The sequence below is a fragment of the Canis lupus genome, chromosome 1, assembly GCF_011100685.1.
Source record: "Canis lupus familiaris isolate Mischka breed German Shepherd chromosome 1, alternate assembly UU_Cfam_GSD_1.0, whole genome shotgun sequence".
In the NCBI taxonomy this organism is placed as follows: Eukaryota; Metazoa; Chordata; class Mammalia; order Carnivora; family Canidae; genus Canis; species Canis lupus.
In genome coordinates, this window is record NC_049222.1 from 48,222,939 (window position 1) to 48,236,734 (window position 13,796).

Below are 13,796 nucleotides of genomic sequence, written 5' to 3' on the forward strand. Positions count from 1 at the left end.
GCCGGGCGGGGCGGGGCGGGGCGGGCGTCCACCGGCGGGGCGCGGGTCCCCAGCGCGCGAGGGCGCGAGGCCGGCCGGGGAGGCGCCTGCCAGCCGCGCCGGGTCACGTGGCGCGGTCACGTGGCGCGGAGCCGGGCCCAGCGGCGGCGGCGGCGGCCGAGGGAGGCGGAGACTCGGTCGAGACGCGGGGCGGGGGGAGGCGGCGGCGGCGGCGGCGGCGGCGGCGGCGCGGGGCTGCTGGAGGCGGAGGCGGAGAGGCGCGGAGGAGCGCGGGGCCGCCGCCACGGGGCGCTAGGAGGTGAGGCGGGCGCGGGGCCGCTGTCACGGGCGCCGGGCCGCGCGCTGCCGCCCTCCGCGGCGAGGAGGCGGCGGGCCCCGGCGCCGCCGGCAGCGCCCTCCCGAGCCCGGCCGGGCGCCCGCCCCTCGAGGTGGGCTCGCGGCCCCCGGCGCCGGCCAGGCCCGTGTGCGCGCGCGGGCGGGGGGCGCGCGGGCGGCGGCGGCGGCGGCGGCGGCGGCGGCGGCGGGCGGGGAGGGCGGCGGCGGCCCGGCCCGGGGCGGGAGGCCGGTCCTCGGGCGGGGGGCGGGGGGCGGCGGCGGCGGCGGCGGCGGCGGGCGGGCCGCCTCGGGTGGGCTCTCCCGGGGGCGCGGACGGCGGGCTCCGGGCGGCGCTGCCTGCTGTTGAGCCGTGTTCGCCTTTTGTTTCAGCGTACAGGAAAATGGGGCGAAATAGAGCTTGGTGTGCGTGTGTGTGTAAATCAGGAGGCGTTTGGCTCGGAGCCATTTTTTCTTCTTCTTCTTAATTGTGGAGAGAGAAGATCCCTTAAAACGGTTTCCCGGGGAGACGGGGCTGTGCTCCTCCTCTTCCTCCCACCCCCACCCGCAGCGTGCGGACGGAGTGGATTTCCCCCCTGCCCCTGCCCCTGCCCCTGCCCCTGCCCACCTTCCGTCCTCCAGGCTGTGCCCTCCCTTCCCGCCCCACCTCGGCGAAGCCCCGAGCGTGCGGGGCGTCTGCAGAGCGGCCCGGTCACCTGTCGTGGCAGCTGCATGGAAACGCTGGCGCTTCTGCTGTCTGGTCTGTACGGTTTCCTCTGGCAAATCAACGGAGATTCCGCTCAGAATACCAACCCTTCCTCTTTTCCCTGCGCTTAAAAACAAAGTGCATGATGCTGGCTCTGAAGTTGGACCCGCTTGGGCCAGCAGCAGGGAGAGGTGTCTGACTTTTCCTCGCCACATCACTTCAAGGTTGGAAAGGTGAGGGCCACCTGGCTTTGTGGAAGGAAATGAGGGTGACACGGTCCTCCCGGGGATGGATGCGACTTACCTGCTAAATACCTGCTAAATCGCTAATTGCTGATCAGAAAGTCTTCCGACACACTTCTCTTCCTGGGGACAGTCAGCTTCCCTTGCAGGGAACTGTTTCCTGGATTTCTGTATTTAGTTGGGGGCTCTTCTCTTTCTATTTGGCACTCCAGGACTCCCAGTAGACAGGTTTTTGAAAAAGCACAGAGAAAGAACATTCATTTCTAAGGTTTTGAGGAATGCAAAAATCTTATCTTTGCGGGGGTCCCTTTATTTCTGCTTCTTTGTGTCTTGGGTTTCCATTTGTTAGTAACTGGAATTTAGTTTTGGCCCTCGGGGCCCGTGGGAATGGTGCTGTGGTCCCGGAGAGGGCTCATCACCAGGCCCGGCAGCACCAGATAGCTGGGATTTGAGGTCGTGATGGATGTGAAGTGACAGGGCACCTTGCACAGAGCCACACTGCAATCCAGAGAGCAGCTAGCTGCCCAGACTCCTGGCCGTCTGGTGGGGCATATTGGGAGCTGATCCCAACATTTTGCAATGATAGCCACATTAAGACCTGGAGGACCTCAGGCGACCCCCCCCCCCCTTCTTTTCTTGATAGTTTACTATCGTGGAAATGAATATATGAATAAATTGTGAAAAGCCAAATCTAGTGTTTAGTTCCTCAGTTTAAAGAATAGTACTTAATTTGTAGGAAAGAGTTATTTGAAGACGTGAATTTTCTTTAAGAATTTTAAGTGCTCTATTTTAGTAAGGGCTGTGAAAGTAGCAGGATCTTCATGTGATGGGGGAAGGTGGTTGACCTCTAGAGTTAGAAGTATGTAGACCTGAGTTAGAGGAAATCATATGGGGAAAATTTCTAATACAGTGGAGCTCTCAGGATACAAGAGTAGGAAGCCAGCATTGCTTCCTGTGCCTGAGAAATAATAATAATGTATTTTCTACTGTATACTTTAAAATTGACTTCATTTAGAAAAGATGTGTGTGTCATGTTGGACTGACTTTCTGTTTTCATATGGAGCTATAAGAGTGGTAGTTTGGTTATTCACGCGTTTTTCCCACCCAAACTCTTGAGTTAAAAAAAAAAAAAATTCTTTGACCTATATAAGGATACATGGTAATGGAAGTAATGGAAGAAGTAGAGAGACAGTGGCCTTCCTTTGAGTGGAATGTCTGCCTTCTCACTAGCTAGTGTCTGGGACAGAAAGTGAAGCCCAGGTTTTCTCTTGGTTTTACTGAGTATCCGAAATCAGGCATGTTTATTGAGTGCCTACCATGTGCATGGTGAAGCTAAGACATTATTCTTCATCTGTTCCACTGCACTTGCAATATCAATTGCAGTCTCCCTCCTGTTCTTTTCCGTATGTGGAGAAAGATTGAAGATAGATTGAGTGGGCCAGCTATGCATGTGATTCACAAAAACTCATTAAAAATTGAGTTAAACTTCTGTCAGGAAATACTTTGGTTTAGTTATTGCATTGGCTCCTCTTTAGGAATCTGTGAAGTATTTTCAGTATTACCTTCCTGAAATTGTTCATTTGCCCAGGGAGACTGCTGACACAGCAGGGAATATGTAATTAAAATGTAAAATTTCTTTTAATTTGGCTGGGATAATGTTCAGTTACTCAATTTTAACATACCAAACATACTGTTGTTTGTGTGGCAAAATATACATATAACATTTATCATCTTAACAGTTCCATGGCATTAGTACATTCACATTGTTGTGTAGCCATCACCACTGTTCATGGCCAGAACTTTCATCTTCCTGCACTGAAGCGTTGTACCTGTTAAACAATAACTTCTCATTCCCTTCTCCCTGGACCCCTGGCAATCAACCTTCCACTTTCTCTCTCTGAGTTTGACTACTTTGAGCCCCTCACATAAGTGCAGTCATACAGTATTCGTCCTTTTGTGACTGGCTTACTTCACTTAGCATGTCTTCAAGGTTCATCCACGTTGTAGCATGTGTCAGAATTTCTGTCCCTTTTAAGGCTGATTAATAAATGCCCCATTAGTATACAAATGTGTCACATACATACGTGTATGGACCACATTTTGTTCATGAATATTCTAAATTTTATACAGAATGTTAACAATCATGATAATTTCATGATGCTCAGGAACACTTAATCACTGGAGATCGTATATACCTATGTTAAAACAGGGAAATGAGTTATTTAGTGCACAGTACCTTTAAAAAATATAGGGTCCAGAGGGGATAAAGGTAATATATATGTTATATCCTTGCTGGGTCATTTCCCTTGCATGTGGATTGTGATGTAGGGTACACCTTTTTGAAATTTGCGGATGATGCAGATGATGTTTTTATTTCCCAGATAATGTTACAATGGTGGTATATTTTGCTGTATGAAAGAATATATAGGGCTCACTCTGAGGTATAGATTATACAGGAAGGGTGGGGAAGTTGTCTATTTTCCCCTTTGTTTGCCACTTTACAAAATCATGAGTTATTATTTCCCTAGCATCTTGCATTGGTGACAGCTGAGGTTTTTTTCTCTCTCTTTTTGAGTATCTTTATGAACACCTCTATTTTATCATTTATGGTGTATTTCAGTCCATTTCAGTTAGTTTCCTTTTGATGCTCAAATTGTCCTATCTTTGTGACTAAGGCTTAGTCAGGTTGGCTCCAAGTCCTTATGACATGCCTCTAATAACATATAGTAGCTTCTTTGCTTTTTGCTATGACGAAATGTTCCAGGCTCATCTTGTACCCTTCCTATTCCAGATTTGGAATCAGAACAGACCATTTTTAAAAGGAAAAATCAATGACCAATAAACATTAAAATTTGCAATTTCACTAGTAATTAATGAAATGAAATGAAAAACAGTGATAAGATGCCATTTGTTATGAACTGAAGGTGTCTTTCCCAAATTCATGTGTTGAAGCCCTAACCTGCAGTGTAATGGTGTTTGGAGATGGAGACTTTGAGAGGTAATTAGGGTTAGGTGAGATCATGAGGGTGGAGCTCTCAGGATAGGATTAGTGCCCTTGTAAGAAGAGACACCGGAGACCTTGGTGATCCCTGGCCCAGTTATGCCCAAAGAAGAGGTCATATGAGCACATGGCCAGATGGCAACCATCTACAAACTAAAGGAGAGGCCTCAGAATGAAACCTACCTTGCTGGCATTTCAGTCTTGGACTTCCAGCTTTCAGAACTGTGTGAAATAAATTTTTGCTGTTTATGCCAATCAGTCTATGCTATTTTGTTATGACCACCTGAGCCAACTAAGACACCATTTTTAATGTATTGGCAATATTATTCAGACTCAATTTACACCTTATTAGATGTGACTTGATTTGGTAAAGCATAGTATATGTAAAGTATTATATTATTATGATTCTTCTGTAACTTCTCTTGGTAGTCTTAATATTTGGGCATTTCTCGGTTTGAAAGAGGAATAAGGCAGATAGTAATTTCCAGTGCTGGTGAAGATGAAGGGAAATGTGTACTCTCTGTTCTAGTGGAGATGTAAATTGATGCCTCATTCTAAATAGCTGCTATTATGTATCAAAATGTAAAACTTACATAGCATTTAATCTAACAAATTCATATTTAGGAATTTATCCTAAAGAAATACATAATAGGAAAAGTTAGAAAATATATATGTATGTAATAAAAAAGTGGCACCTGAGTGGCTCAGTAGTTGAGTGTCTGCCTTCAGCTCAGGTCATGATCCCCGGGTCCTGGGATCAAGTCCCTCATCAGGTTCCCCACAGGGAGCCTGCTTCTCCCTCTACTTGTATCTCTGCCTCTCTGTCTCATGAATAAATAAATAAGTAAAATATTTAAATAATAATAAAGAACTACTTACTATATATAATTATATAGTAAATAATTTTGAGGAAGGAATTGATTAAATAGATTATGGTACTTCCATTCCATGAAACCACTGAAAATAATGATATGAATCTATACTGTTTCCAGTCTGGAAAGATGCCTACGACATATTATTGATTTAAAAAGGTAGGTTACAGAACTGTAGGTGTAGCACTTCCATAAAATATAGGCATAGAAAACGCTGTACAACTAGGCTTCGGATGCCAAGAACCAGCCCTCTGAGGATCTCTAGGCTTTGGTTGGTCTGTTTTGGTTGCCATGTCTCAAAGACTGCACCAACTGGTTTCATTCTTGTGTAATAAGATTCAGTTTTCCTGGAGAGGGGGAATATAATTGGCCAAATTTGGGTAGTTTGCTGTGAGTGTGTGTGTTTGTGTGTATGTGTCTGATTGCTGTTAGTTTCACAAAAACCTATGGAATGCAGGAGTCAGAAGCAAAGTTGGGGTGCTTTTAGCTAAAGAAAGGGGAATAACTTTCTAAGAAGACAGATAAATGCCACTACATACTTAGCTAACATTAAATAAATTCTTTGCTCAAAAATGTTGAATTAATTACCACGTGTCCATAAATGACTGCAAACTCTGATAAGCTTGGTCTTTCTTTTCCCCTAACCATTCCATTTTGGCATGATAGGACCTATACCAGTGGGTCAGTTCTATCTGGTTTCTTGCTTTCATAGAAAACATTGGGTTGAAATTAATATTTTGGGGTTACTTATGGATTTTAAGAGTTATGCTATTTTCCCTTTAATGTGGTTAATTCAGGATCAAATATATTTCTCTGATTTCAGTGAACAGGAATAGAAAAGTCTTGTGCTTGTGTGGTGTCAATGATACCCACCCTTGAAAGAGAATTTTAAGAATAGAATTGAAAAGTAATGTTTATGGACATCCTCCAGTAGTAATGGTGTAGTAGGTTGCAGTGAGTTGTGAATTAATCTCTAGGTGTGCAGAGGTGCTCTGCAGGTAATATAGACTTATTTGAACAGCTTTCTCCCTGTTGGTTATTTTTAGTCAAAAGCACAATTAGAGTCAGTATGGGTGTGAAAGAATCTGAGAGGGGCACCTGGGTGGCTCACAGGTTGAACATCTGTCTTCGGCTTAGGTCGTGATCCTGGGGTCCTGGGATCAAGTCCTGCATCAGGCCCCCCACAGGGAACCTGCTTCTCCCTCTGCCTATGTCTCTGCCTCTCTCTGTGTGTCTCTCATGAATAAATAAATAAAATCTTAAAAAAAAAAAAAAAGGAAGAGCTCTGAGAAAGATAGCACACACTACAATTTATTTTCTTTGAAATATGAAAGACTCAATTTTAGATCTTAATGGATGTGAAAGGGTTTGGAAAGGCATAGTATAAGGTGTTAGTTATGTTGTTACAGTTATTTCTGGGTTCTTTTTGTAGTCTTGACATGTGGGTATCTCCTCCCAGCTTGGAATGGCCACAGTAGAGCCACAGGGTTAAAGTTTTTGTCGTATTGGCTTTTTTATGTATGACGTGGAGCTCGATCCTGGGACCCTGGGATCATGACCTGAGCTGAAGGCAGATGCTTAACTAACTGACTGAGCACCCAGACGTCCCAGAAGTTGGCCTTTTTAACTTTTTTTTTTTTTTTTTTTTTTAGATTTTTAAGTAACCTCTGCATCCTGGGGCTCGAACTCATAACCCTGAGATCAAGAGTTGCATGCTCTACTGACTGAGCCAGCCAAGTGTCCCGACTTTGACCTTTTGAATGAATAATTTTTATGACAAAAGTCTCAACCTTTTAAGTCTCTGCTGTTGATCCAGCTAGTTAATGGTTGGAACATTGGGTTCTAAAGGCTCTTGTATCTACTTTCAACAACCTTTTCTCAATGTTTTCAAATTCCACTTAAATGTTACAGACAGATGTCACTGAGTTCTTTCATCTTACCGAATGTTTCCTTTACCAGTTTCTTGGAAATGACAAAAGGAAGATTAAACTTCTGAGGCATTTACTCCTGATTTGTGTGTGTATGTAATTTTCAGTGTCTGGCAAGGGAAATCAGGAGTCTTTTGTAGAAAACTCTTTTTCAGTACACATTTGTTGTCTTCTACATTATTTTCCTTTATTTTGGGCTATTAAGAATATATGTCCCTGGGAAACCACATGGCATTGTTATTGAGCATGGTGACTAAATAGTAGTGTCAGAGGTCCAGGCTGAGCAGTCAGTCCTGGGATGACTTTCTTATTCCTGAAAAGTTGATCAGTGGTTGATGTTACCATATGCTGAGAATATGTAGGATTATCTTTGTACATAATCAACTTTTTAAGCTTCAGACAACCCGCTTAGCCGTAAAACCAGATGGACAGATTCAGCCCCAGTGGTTGGAATATCAAAACATGCATCATAAGAAGTTGGGCATATGCTGTGAATGAAAACCCTGGTCAACCAAAGCTGACATTTTAGGCAGCTAGAGTTACTGTGCGAACTGTTAACCAGAAAATTTAACTATTTGTCGACATTTGTCAAATGAGTGGGGAATGTCTTCAAAAAATGATACCTGTGTTTAACTTAGAGAAAGGCATAGCCAGGTAGACGAATGTTGTTTGCGCTCAAGTCACTGAGTTTTTCCAGCCCTTACAAATAGTTTGAACCTTTTTCATTTTTCTTGTCTTTTCCTTGTGAAATGAGAAACCCTGTCTTGTGTTTTCTCTGTAAAAGTGAACTTTTCTGGGCTAATTTTCTGATAACTGAATAATAAATTCTGTAATAATTTGAAATGCTTGGATAAAAACATAGCTCTTAGCAGAAGATAGCTAGCTCTGTTTGCGTATCTTATTCCATTAGTAATAATTTTAAATACTGTGACAGAAATGAGAAGGAGAGTGGCATGCGTATTATTTTGTCTCCTTACCCAGCTTTGATTCTAAGGGACTTGGGAATAAATTAAGTAGTATAGGATTGGGGTGCTGCCCAGAATCTATCCGTTACAGCTTACTAGAGCATCAATTCCCAGCCCTTTTGGATTTATGGCGCCCTTATTGTGTTTGATTTTGCATCTCCCTGCTCCTCACCATTGTAATGACTGTGACAGTCAGGACTGTGTTACCAGTGGAGAGTGAAGTACTGATAGATGGAGTCCACAAACTCATAATTCAGTTTTATCTAATTATGTCAGCTTTTAATTTTAACTAATTAACATTAACAATGTTAATTGTTAACATTAACAAGCCACATAATTTCATTGCTCTATGAAATATTTGTTTTTCATCAATTAAAATTAATGTTTTGAAAAATTTTGTGAAAAAGTGTACTGAATAGTACTTACATCTTATGTGTATTTATGTGCTAGAAATGCTAGAGAAGCATTAAGTACCATTGTAGGTCCCTCCTAGGCTAAAAATGCTTTCCCTTACAGAGGCATATATAGAAGCAGTAGTGTTTATGAGATGTTTTGAAATCAGTTTTCTGTGAATATAATGTAAGTTTATTGTGAATAAATAAAGAAGTCTCAAGGTTGAGCTTATGGTTCAGAAATGGTCTTTTTTAATTCTGAGAGAACAGAGATGTCACACTGTTTTCCTTCTCCTAGTGTTTTGTATGTTGCATGTAACTATGGTCTCCTTGACCTACTAATGATTTTACAAATGCCTTATCTTTGGCTTTCCTTCCCCTCTGTTTAGATGGTAAAGTTCTTTGTTTTTCACGCAACACAGAAAGGTGGCTTGTGCTTGATTTTGGGGAATCAATTTGTTTCCTGGCAGAATAAGACATATATTATATAATAAGACAGCCAGAACTTTTTGTGGGAGATTGAATAAGCACTGCCATGTGAAAGATGCTAATAATCTGTGAGGTTAATTTAAGCCAGTTACTTCAACTTTTTAATTTTATTCTGTTAGTATCAAACCTTTTCCTGCATTGTTAACTAGCAAAATTGGTTTGAAGTTGAACCTTCTTTGATGCTAATGAGTGATAAAGTGGACCCAGGGTGAAATGTCTGGAGAGGGAGGCATGCTGGGGAGTCTGGACTTATTCACAAATTAGATCATGAATGAGCTTCCAGAAGCTAGGATTTGGTTTAAACCGTTTCTCTTCATTTTGTGTCTAACTGGCCTTAAGTATTGTTACCACATCCTATGATTTTGAGAAGTAAACTATCTTATAGTGTGGGAAACTCCATGGAAACAAGGTAATAGAGATCTGCCTGGGGATTTTGGGAGAAGACAATCAACGGGGATGCAAACTTTGAACTACTGAATTTTTAGTCCAGTAGTTTTAATCACGGTCACACTTTTTTCTGTGTGAAAAACATTTTGTTTCTTGGCTTCTATATTTTATATGTGGAACTTCAGTGTTGCATGAGACTTACAGCTTTCTGCTTACTTAATTTTTAATATAATAATATGGCTAATATTAATCCTTAATATTTTAACTCTGACTTAATATGAATGATATGTATATTGGCATATCAAAAGAAGTATAGTAGTTCTGGGGTGCCTGGGTGGCTCAGTCAGTTAAAGCATTTGCCTTTGGCTCAGGTTGTGATCCCAGGGTCCTGGGATTGAGTCCCACATTGGGAACCCTGCTCAGTGGGGAGTCTGCTTAGTTCCTCCTACCGCTCTTGTGTACATAATAAAATCTTTAAAAAAAAAAAAAGACAGTAGTCCTCCCTTATCCACAGTTTTGCTTTCTGTGGTTTCAGTTACCCACTGTCACCTGCAGTGTGGAAATAGATGATCCTTCTGATGTAACACCAGAACATCAGTGGTAGCCTAAGGCTCCATCACAGTGCCTGAGTCATTCACGTCATCATGTAGCATTGTAGCATCTCACATCATCAGAACAAGTAGGGTGAAACTAGTACAAGATCTTTCCAGAGAGAAGGAAAGAGATCACATTTACATAACCTTTGTTTAGAGTATATTGTTATAATTGTTCTATTTCACTATTATTGTTTATTTCTTACTGTGCCAGATTTATTTTTTTAAAGATTTATCTATCTATCTATCTATCTATCTATCTATTTATTTATTTATTTATTTATGATAGACATAGAGAGAGAGAGAGGCAGAGACACAGGTAGAAGGCAAAGCAAGCTCCATGCCGGGAGCCTGATGTGGGACTTGATCCCGGGACTCCAGAATCGCACCCTGGGCCAAAGGCAGGTGCTAAACTGCTGAGCCACCCAGGGATCCCCTGTGCCTGATTTATAAATCAGACTTTATCACAGGTAAGTACATGCAGGAAAGAAAAATACGAATAGGGTTCAGAACCATTTGCAATTTGAGGCATCCATTGGAGTGTTGGAATGTGTCCCTTGAGGATGGATGAGGGAAGACTCCTCTCTTCTCTCTTTGAATTCTCAGTCCATTCTAAATTTAAAAACAGAAAAAAACCCCCATAAATTACTAAGATAGATTGGTTTGAATATAAGCTTCTGAGTTAGATGTAACTGGATTTTGTTTTTTTTTTTTTTTTTTTTTTAAGAGAGGAATGGGAGTGGGTGGGGAAGGGCAGAGGGAGAGAGGGAGAGAATCCTAAATGGGCTCCATGCCCAGCATGGAATCCGATGTGGGGCTCAGTCTCACGACCCTGAGATCATGACCTGAGCTGAAATCAAGAGTCAGACACTCAACCTACTGAGCCATCCACGTGCCCCTAGATGTAACTGCATTTTATTTAAAAAGATGCTTTTTCTTTGTGAGTCTCTAGAAGTTCAATTATAATGGGGCTCTAAGTAGAAGGTGTCTGCTCACCTGTGGCAAAGGCTTTTCTGTTTTCTTTTTTCTGTATACCTGATTGGCTGGTACAGGAGTTTTGAGTCTGGTTTGCCCTGTTGTAAGATCTTTGCACACTTTTTTTTGTTTGTTTTGTTTTGTTTTTTTGCTCAGCAATTTAGTACCTGCCTTTGGCCCAGGACGTGATTCTGGAAGTCCTGGGATCAAGTCCCACATGGGGCTCCCTGCTTGGAGCCTGCTTCTCCCTCTGCCTGTGTCTCTGCCTCTCTCTCTCTCTCTCTCTGTGTCTCTCATGAATAAATAAATAAAATCTTAAAAAAAAAAAGCTTCCCATTCTTCATTGCAGCTCAGGTCATGATCTCCATGTAGGATGGAGCCCTGGGGCTCCATGCTCAGTGTGGAGTCTCCTTGAGATTTTCTCCCTCAGTCCCCCTCTGGTACTCCCCTTCCCCTCCACTCCTCTCCTCCTTGTCCAGGTGTGCATGCACAAGCTCTCTCTCTAAAATAACTCTTTAAAAAAAATTTACTGTGTTATGGATACTAACCCTTTTTCTTTTGTGTGTGTTATATTTTCCCAGTTTGTTGGTTGCCTTTCAGCTCTTAATCTGTTCATGATATATTTTGATGTATAAAAGTTTTAAGTTTTCTATGTATTCAAGTCTACCAATCTTTTTTCCACGTTTTGACTTTGATGGTTTGCTTAGAAAGTTTTCCATGGAGCATTTTTTTTTCCCTCTCATTTTTAAGCAGACAGGTATTGAAAACTTTTTAAAATAAGCTTTTTATTTTGGAATAATTTTGGATTTACAGACAAGGTACAAGAATAGTACAGAGAGTTCCTGTATGCCCTTCACCCAGCTTCCTCTAATGTAAAATGCTATGTAACTACAGAACATTTGTCAAAACTAGTATGCCGGTACATCATTATTAACTAAACTGTCAACTTCTTTTAGATTTCATCAGTGTTTTCACCAATGTCCTTCTTTGGGCCCTTATGTTGTATTACCTGGGGTGGGTTTTAAAGAGGCAGGCTCCAAATGGCAACACGCGTCTTAGCATAGTTGTACTTACAGCACGTTTGTGAGGAACGTTTACAGTCATTTCACACGTATGTGGGATTTGGCTGGAGGATAGTCTTGATTACTGGTCTTGTAAGACACATCTGCCCCTGGGGAGCAGACGGCCTGGCCAGGGCTTGGTGGTGCACATGTGGGCCATGTGCAACTCTGGGCCTGGCTTTGCTTCTCACCGTGTCTACACTGACAGTGCTGCTTCCCTTCTCTCTTCCTGCTAACTCCCTCGTGTGTCTTTGCTCCCACGCTCTTACCTCATTCTTCTTTCCCTGGACCAGAGTGGAAAGTCATGGTATATCGTGGATTTTTAACTCTGGGAGAGAAAGGACCCTTCCTGTGAGGAAGTTTTTTATGTTCTAGACATCAAGGTAAACCCAGAATATCACTACTTTCAGCCTTCAGAATGTTGGTGTGAGGCACGACCGGCCTTCTGACTTTCTGCCCACATGATGTGTGTTGTAGCTAAAGGGGGAAAATGTGGTTGGCACAGAAGATTGTGTGTCTTACTCTATAGAAAGGTCTGAAAATCTCCGTGGTTTCTGTGCCCGTCTCTACCCTGGTCTTAAGTGGAGACAGATGAACAGAGTTAAAAGGTGGAGAGGGACAGGCTGGGGATCATGGCTTCATGCCTCCACTGCTTGACAAAAACAGCATTAGCAGGGAGGCCTTAGATGCCCTTGCACTCATTGTCTGTTAGGCTCAAGTATGTTAGTGCGAGTTAGGCTGAGCTTTCTCATGGCTAATGTGGAGCTTCTGCTTGTGCGTTCAAATCAGTCTTCCTTCTCCTAGCTTAAATTTTCTTAATCTTTTCTGGCTTGGAAAACAACCCTACCCTGCCTTTCCATCTAGAAAGCAGTGAGAACATGAGATCTCGCTTAAGGAGGAGAGATCAGTGAAGGAGCAGAGAGGAGGACATTGCCTTTGGTTTTCTATAGGCCTGGGAGACAGTTTCTGTAGTGTTGCTCTAATCCATCCCAACTGTTAGAATCAGTTGATGGTATTGGAAAGTCTCTAACCAAGCCACGGGTAAATCAGTAGGTATATAATTTTTAAAGCAGAGCGTCCTTTAGTAGATTGTACCCTCTTGTGTTTGGCCAGATAAGAGTCAGCCGCCTTTTTTTTTTTTCCAGAGTTCTTCTCAGTGACTTGTGACTTTCCATTGCAAATAATAATTGCTTACATATGCATAGCACATAGTTTACAAAGTATTTGTCCATATGTCCGTATGCCATTTTATTTGCTCTTTACAACAACCTTGTACATTATATTAAGCACATATTTTCTTATTTTATGAGGAAACTGAGGCCAACGGACTTGCCTGTAATCATATAATTTAAGCAGAAGTCTTGGGGCTTGAGTCTGTACCAGCTGAAAGTCCCCTGTGTCCTTTCTTTTACCCCCTTGCTACTCTGTGGCCTCCCCTCCAAGCCAGTCTTCTCAGTTATATAGATGCACTGCAGGTGAGGCTGGTGGAGGTTTTCTGTTGGCAGTCTTGCATGATGTTGGTGACCAGAGCGTATATCCCAGATTGGTAATTAGCAGACCTGCTGAGTGCTTGTCTGCCATCTTTTCTTCCCTTCTTCCTTAGTAATGGGGTTGGGTTTTGTATAGACCCCTGTCCCCATGTAACTGCAGAGAAAGTGATCCATTCTCAGTGCAGGGGTAAATCCTGATGTGTTCAGCCCCTCATGCTGGTCCCATTTGCTGTAGGTAATTGCTGGAGGGTAAGGAAGAGACCTGCTCCTGGCCAATGAAATGTGAGGGAGGTCTGCCAGGAGATTCTGGAAAACATGTCAACCTTAAAATGGCTACACTAGATAGCCCTTTTCCTCTGAAAACTGTTATTTGGTTGTGATGC

General features: G+C 42.8%; 1 protein-coding gene across 3 annotated transcripts in view; it reads left to right on the forward strand.

Annotated features, from left to right (window-relative positions):
* The first annotated feature begins 224 nt into the window (after nt 1-224).
* The window catches only part of TULP4 (TUB like protein 4), a 222,615-nt gene continuing 209,043 nt past the window's right edge, over nt 225-13,796 (forward strand). For 2 of the 3 annotated variants that reach the window (XM_038526439.1, XM_038526443.1), the window contains exon 1: nt 225-298. The gene's annotated coding sequence lies outside the window, so the exon portion shown is untranslated. Of the gene's footprint in view, nt 299-705; nt 1,252-13,796 lie in introns of all 3 variants that reach the window. The other variant, XM_038526441.1, reaches the window with a different exon arrangement.